At 41.3% G+C, this 6,764-nt stretch overlaps 1 protein-coding gene across 3 annotated transcripts in view; it reads right to left on the bottom strand.

Annotated features, from left to right (window-relative positions):
* The window catches only part of LOC126991499 (ankyrin repeat domain-containing protein 50-like), a 144,400-nt gene extending 138,672 nt beyond the window's left edge, over nucleotides 1-5,728 (bottom strand). For all 3 annotated transcript variants that reach the window (XR_007745590.1, XR_007745591.1, XM_050850253.1), the window contains exon 1: nucleotides 5,669-5,728. The gene's annotated coding sequence lies outside the window, so the exon portion shown is untranslated. The remainder of the gene's footprint in view (nucleotides 1-5,668) is intronic.
* Nucleotides 5,729-6,764: the final 1,036 nt, after the last annotated feature.

A 6,764-nucleotide genomic window follows, 5' to 3' on the forward strand; every position in this document is an offset into this window, starting at 1 on the left:
CACCTCCCCTCCCATAGTCCTCCCCATCACCCATCCGTCAACACTGTACGCTGAGAGGAGAGGGGGAATGGAAACAAAATAGAGAAGTTCGTAACTGGAAATGTCTCTTCGGGCCTACTATATATACCGAATGTGTGTGTGTGTGTGTGTGTGTGTGTGTGTGTGTGTGTGTGTGTGTGTGTGACTAAACTAGTAATGTTAAATCAACGACACTGGGACGCTGAAAAAATCTGATGATAGTGTCATAGTGGTGATAATATTGACGATGATGTTTATCGTGTGTGTGTGTGTGTGTGTGTGTGTGTGTGTGTGTGTGTGTGTGACTAAACTAGCAAGGTTAAATTAACGACACTGGGACGCTGAAAAAATCAGATGATAGTGTCATAATGATGATGATATTGACGATGATGTTTATCGTGTGTGTGTGTGTGTGTGTAATTCACCCATGGTGTAATTCACCTCTTGGTCTGCTGCGTGTCTCTCTCGAAACAGCCAGCCGTTCCCCTACGGAAGGAGCTCAGAGCTCAGTGACCGATCTTTGGGTAGGGCTGAGACCACTCACACACAACACACCGCGACAACGACGTCACAACTCCTCGCCTTACGTCGCGTACCTACTCACTGCTAGGTGAACAGGGGCTACACGTGAAAGAAGATAAACCTTATCCTTACCCGGTCGGGGAATCGAACCCCGGTCCTTCTGGTTGTGAGGCGGACGCTCTAACCACTGAGCAGGCACTATGGTAGGTGTGTGTGTGTGTGTGTGTGTGTGTGTGTGTGTGTGTGTGTGAGAGAGAGCCTTGAGCAGCGTTGGAAGGGTGGAGGTAAAAGCAGGAAAACGGGGAGAAGAGGAGGAGGAGGAGGAGGAGGAGGAATACATAGTAATACATAGGAAGAACAGACACCAGAAGACCTGTCGGTCTAATGCGAGGGTTTCTGTTTACTACCGCTACTACTAGTAAACTACGTGTGGTAGGACAGGATAGAATAGATGAAGGCTCCTCCCCACCCACCTCTCCCTCCGGCAACGTGCCGGCAGGAAATAGTTAGAAGAGAACACCATGCGCCTTTAAGGAAGAAAGGGACATGGAAATTTTACAGTAAAGAGAGAAATAAGAGGAAATTACTACCCTTAACTTACGCTACTAGTGACCTAAGCTGTGGGGGAAACTAATGTCTTCAGGTTGTACTCGTGCTGCAGGCTGCCTGAGACAAACGAAAAAGGGTCAGTAAACAGTGTATGTAGTTGAATCCTAAAAAAAAAAATAATAATAATAATAATAAATAAATAAATAAATAAAAGGCTAGTATTAAGTTTAAATTGGACTGCTTACGATGGGGTGAGATGTAGTTTCAGGGGTTACAGGTAGAGGCTTGATCCTCATTTACCTTCCGTACAGGGGTACGCTCCAGTATCCTGTTAACCTTACTGTTCCCACACCTCACTGCCTGAAACATATGAAAAGGGGTCAATAAAATCTTATATCCCTGAAATACTTATCCAATGAAAACTTGAAGCTATTAATACCTTGTGCGCTAACTACTGACGGTTGGAGTCTATTCCAGACTCTATTATTGAAATAACTTCTGCGCGCCAATAGGTTACATCGGTTTCCCTTTAACGTCATACCGTTGCTGCGTGTTATTGTGTTGGTGTCTCTCTGAAATGGACTACCTGGGTTAATGTTTTCGAATCTATTATGGATTTTGAACACTTCAATTAAGTCCCCTCTTACTCTTCGCTTCTTTAAAGAAAACATATCTAAACGTTTTAAACGCTCGTCATACGTCAACTTACGGAGCGCTGGAATTTGTTTGGTTGCTCGTCGCTGTATCCTTTCTAGCAAAACTTGATCCTTGATATAATTCGGTGACCAAAACTGAACGGCGTATTCTAGGTGTGGTCTTACAAATGCTAAATATAATCTCTTCATAAGTTCGGGTGATTTATAATGAAAGTTTCTTGAGATTAATCCTTGCATCATATTGGCTTTTTTACTCGCCGCAGAACATTGATCACTCATTTTAAGAGTGTTACTGATAATGACACCAAGATCGTTTCTTGTTTTACTTCGCTCCAGTCGGCAAGTCTTATTAAGTCTGATTGAATATTCTCGCAATTTTTACTGTTCGTTACCGTACCTCCTAAATTGGTGTCGTCGGCGAATTTGGCTACTTTTGACAGGATATCAGTCTCTAAATCGTTCACGTAAATTATGAATAGTGTTGGCCCCAGGACTGAACCTTGGGGCACGCCACTGGTTACGGGTTGCCAATCGGATGCTTCACCATTAAGAACTACACACTGTTCTTTGTCGGTGAGCCAGTCATGAATCCACGCACACAGATGGTCACTAATACCGTGGGAACGCAGTTTTGAAATAAGCCTAACGTGGGAAACTTTATCAAACGCTTTCTGAAAGTCTAGGTAAATTACGTCATATGGGGCTCGGGCGTCCCAACTTGAATAAACGTCGTTGAAAAAACTTCATAAGTTGGTAAAGCAGGATCGATTACTACGAAATCCATGCTGATTATCAGTTATCAAATCATTTGTTTCGAGGAAAGTGATCATTTTATCCCTGATTATTTTTCCGAATAATTTAATTAGAAAAAATTAAGGCTGATAGGACGATAATTACTGGCTTGTTTTTTATCTCCTTTTTTTTAATATCGGGGTAACATTGGCCTTTTTCCACTCCAGAGGTACACTAGCCTTGCTAATGACTTGTTGAACATTAACGTTATGGGTAATTCTAGCTGTTGACTACGTTCTCTTAACACGCGAGGAGATAAATTGTCGGGGCCCGGATATTTATTTGAATCTATTTTTTGCAGGTACCCACGCACTTCACTGATATCAATATCGTTCAACGCAAGCTTATGTTCTTATGGCGTGGTAACTGTTTGATATAGAAATGTGTCTTGCGCAAAGTTTACTAATCTAGAGCCTTCTCTGTCGCTAGAGAGGGTAGCCCAGTTAACGGAGGGGTTATTAAAGTCACCGCATATTACCGCATTTCTATTTCCGATAACACTATTTATTTCTGCGTAGAGATTTCCATCAATGTCTTCATTTGATTTAGGAGGTCGGTAAATTACGCCCAGAATATACTTTTGATTTTTAATCGTCACTTGTACATATAAAGAATCATATGCCTCTGTCTCGGTTGTGTTACGCTGAATGACTTCTAAATTACTTCTCGCATATATTATTACACCACCACCCTTCTTGTGTAGACGACACTTACCAAACGCACTGTAACCATTAATAGCCACTTCACTTAACTGATGCCTGTCACGTGTATTTAGCCATGTTTCTGTGATCAAAATGAAGTCGGTTTTTCAGAAATTGCATGTATTAATAAGTGGCTACGCTTCTGAATGATGCTAAGGCATTTACATAGAAGATGTATAATCTATTCGCCGAGTGTGCGTCAATTTATTCGCCGAGTGTGCGTCAGGAGGAGGAGGAGGAAGCAGAGACTGAGGGGAAACCACCATCACCACCACCACCCTGGCTTCATCTCCTTTAATCTCCACTGCTGATTTCCCCATCAGTCCCTTGGCATTATTTGATTACCCGCCGGTGTTGTGCTCCTGAGGGGGTGCTGGTGGCGTCGGCGGCGTCGGTGGTGATGGTAGAGGAAGACGTATTTTACAGCGGTGGCTGAGTGATAATACAATGGGCACATTGAAGAACAGGTCAGATAAGTTTATGAATAATGCATGAGGATAGGTGGTGATGGGTTTACAACAGCGACCTTGTTATTGCTGGTGGATGAAGTGGTGTTGAGAAGGGTGTGATAAAGGATGCAGTGGTGGAAAAAGATGGAAGAAGAAGAAGAAGAAAAAAAAAAGGTAAAAGAAGAAGTAGAAGACGATGATGATGATGATGATGTAGTAGCAGTAGTAGAAGAAGAAATGGTAGTAGTAGTAGTAGTAGTAGTAGTAGTAGTAGTAGTAGTAGTAGTAGTAGTATTTTATTTTATAGCAGAGGAGTCAGTTCAAGGGCATAAAAAAAAAAAGGTAAATGTGAAAAAAAAAAGCCCGCTACTCACTGCTCCTATAAAGCGTTAAAGGAGTGGCAGAAAGATAGGTCAATTTCGGGAGGAGAGGTGTCCTGATACCCTCCTCTCGAAAGAGTTCAAGTCGTAGGCAGGAGGAAATACAGATGAAGGAAGATTGTTCCAGAGTTTACCAGCGTGAGGGATGAAAGAGTGAAGATGCTGGTTAACTCTTGCGTAAGGGATTTGGACAGTAAAGGGATGAGCTTGAGTAGAAAGTCGTGTGTTGCGAGGCCGCGGGAGGGGGGGAGGCATGCAGTTAGCAAGTTCAGAAGAGCAGTCAGCATGAAAATATCGATAGAAGATAGAAAGAGAGGCAACATGGCGGCGAAATTTAAGAGGTAGAAGACTATCAGTAAGAGGAGGAGAGCTGAGGAGACGAAGAGTCTTTCGGCCGTAGTATTAATCTCCCCCATTCCCGTTCCCATCCCATCCCTTTTCCTTGGCTGTGACCCGCAGTTTTAAGCGTCCCCAGGGGGTTGGGGTTGATTAACACTACCTGGAGAGAGAGCAGATGGGGTCGAAAAAGTGTTGACTCCTCGGGGTGCGAGGCAGGACATCTTTAGGTTCCCCTTCGTATATTTCATGAATAAATAGTGTTCTATTTGTTATTATAGAAGAAAATATATTAAAAAATATCAGAATATATTTCTATGACTGATATTGTATCGCAAACTTTGCTGAAGTTAATATATTTCTTTTAGTTTGTAAAGACTCTTGTGTTTCCATTTGATTGTAAACATAGTTATCCCTGAAGCTTTCTTTATAATTGTCCCAAAAATGGCAAATAACGGCAAATAGATGACTAAATATGGCATTATTATAGTAATACTTAACATATACCATAAAAAAAAAGGCATTTCTTGGTGACCACCTTGATTTACAACCCCTATGTGGGCTGCCCGTGCTGGCCGGCGTGTGTGACCAGTCATGATATAAATTAACTTACCCGCGTTACCTGTTATTTATGTGTATCAACGTAGTAGTAGTAGTAGTAGTAGTAGTAGTAGTAGTAGCACTACTAGTAGTAGTAGTAGAAATAGTGGGAAGGAGGTGGCCGAGTGGTTAGACTGCAGGTGGGTGGTGAGCGAGGACAAGTGGTGGAAGATTACCCTCATACTGTCCGGATCTGCAGTCAACCGTAACTTCAGCGACTTCGGTCAAGAGGAGCATCGGAGGGGCAGCATGGACCAAGCAGGAGTATACATCACGGCAGTCACTATAAAATTAGCCTTCGCCACTAACGGGCTGGGGCCGTCCATAAAGCCACTCAAGAAAGCCTACCGGCGCTACAGGCAGCACAAAAAAATGTAGTAGTAGTAGTAGTAGTAGTAGTAGTAGTAGTAGTAGTAGTAGTAGTAGTAGTAGTAGTAGTAATAGTAGCAGTAGCAGTAGTAGTAGTAGTAGTAGTAGTAGTAGTAGTAGTAGTAGTAGTAGCAGCAACAACAACAACAAACTAGGCCTAGGCATAGTAGCTGTTGCAATGTTGTCTGCGGTAGTGATTTACATATCAAAAACAGCAGTAACAAACTGCAATCATTATATAGTAAGATGGTGGTGTACATACATGGTCATTAGATGCCACATAATTAAGCACTCACCTTCCAAATCACTTTCGTTGCTGCCTCACATTTCATCTGTAAAGAGAAAACAAAAGTTACTTGTAAACATAAATATATATATACTCTCTCTCTCTCTCTCTCTCCTTATTCATACCCGGTGCACCTTAATACGTATGATGTTTACACGTGTGCGTGGGGGGAAAGGCTAATCTCAAGTTCCTAACCATGTACACACGCCGGGTGATGTCTTCATTGTGTGTGTGTGTGTGTGTGTGTGTGTGTGTGTGTGTGTGTTCACGTGGCTTGTGATGTAGGAGAGAAGCGTCAGCAGTCTCCTTCATGATGAGTTTGACAACTAATACACAACATTCAAATTAGTACTTACATCAGAAAAAAAAAGACTGGAATATTGAGCATTCCATTCCATATAAACGGACACTCGAATTGAATGGTGATCATCAAACATTAATCGGACATCGTTTAATATATTCGTCTAAGGAGGAAGAAAACACGGGTGTGTTTGAGATGAGTTTATTCAGCGGGAATAAACTCATTTCAAACACACCCGTGTTTCCTTCCTCCTCCTTCACCAACTTGTCGAAACTGTCCTAATATTCATCCAAATTACGTTCTCAGAGACATTTTTTCCTGATTAAAAGTGTGCACAAAATGGCAAACACACTTTACTTGAGTGATTCATATATGCATAAGCAGGTAGCACTTTAGGTATAGCTAGTGTGTGTAGACCAGTGGTTTTCAAACTGTTTACTATGACGGCACACTACGAATTAGCTAATATTTTTTTGCGGCACACCTGCCCTTTCACATGCATATATATAAATATAAATAAATAAATAAATAAATAATTTATATATATATATATATATATATATATATATATATATCTATATATATATATATAAATATATATATATATATATATATATAATTAGTCACCCTTGATAAATATAAATTGCAATTTACAATAGTTTCATTATATTATGTACACAAATCAAAATTCCACCCAAATTTTCGCGGCACACCAAGGAGATAATGGCGGCCTAGTGTGCCGCGACACACACTTTGAGAATCACTGGTGTAGAGAGACTCCTACCTGAACATGCCGTATACTAAG

The sequence above is a fragment of the Eriocheir sinensis genome, unplaced genomic scaffold, assembly GCF_024679095.1.
Source record: "Eriocheir sinensis breed Jianghai 21 unplaced genomic scaffold, ASM2467909v1 Scaffold290, whole genome shotgun sequence".
In the NCBI taxonomy this organism is placed as follows: Eukaryota; Metazoa; Arthropoda; class Malacostraca; order Decapoda; family Varunidae; genus Eriocheir; species Eriocheir sinensis.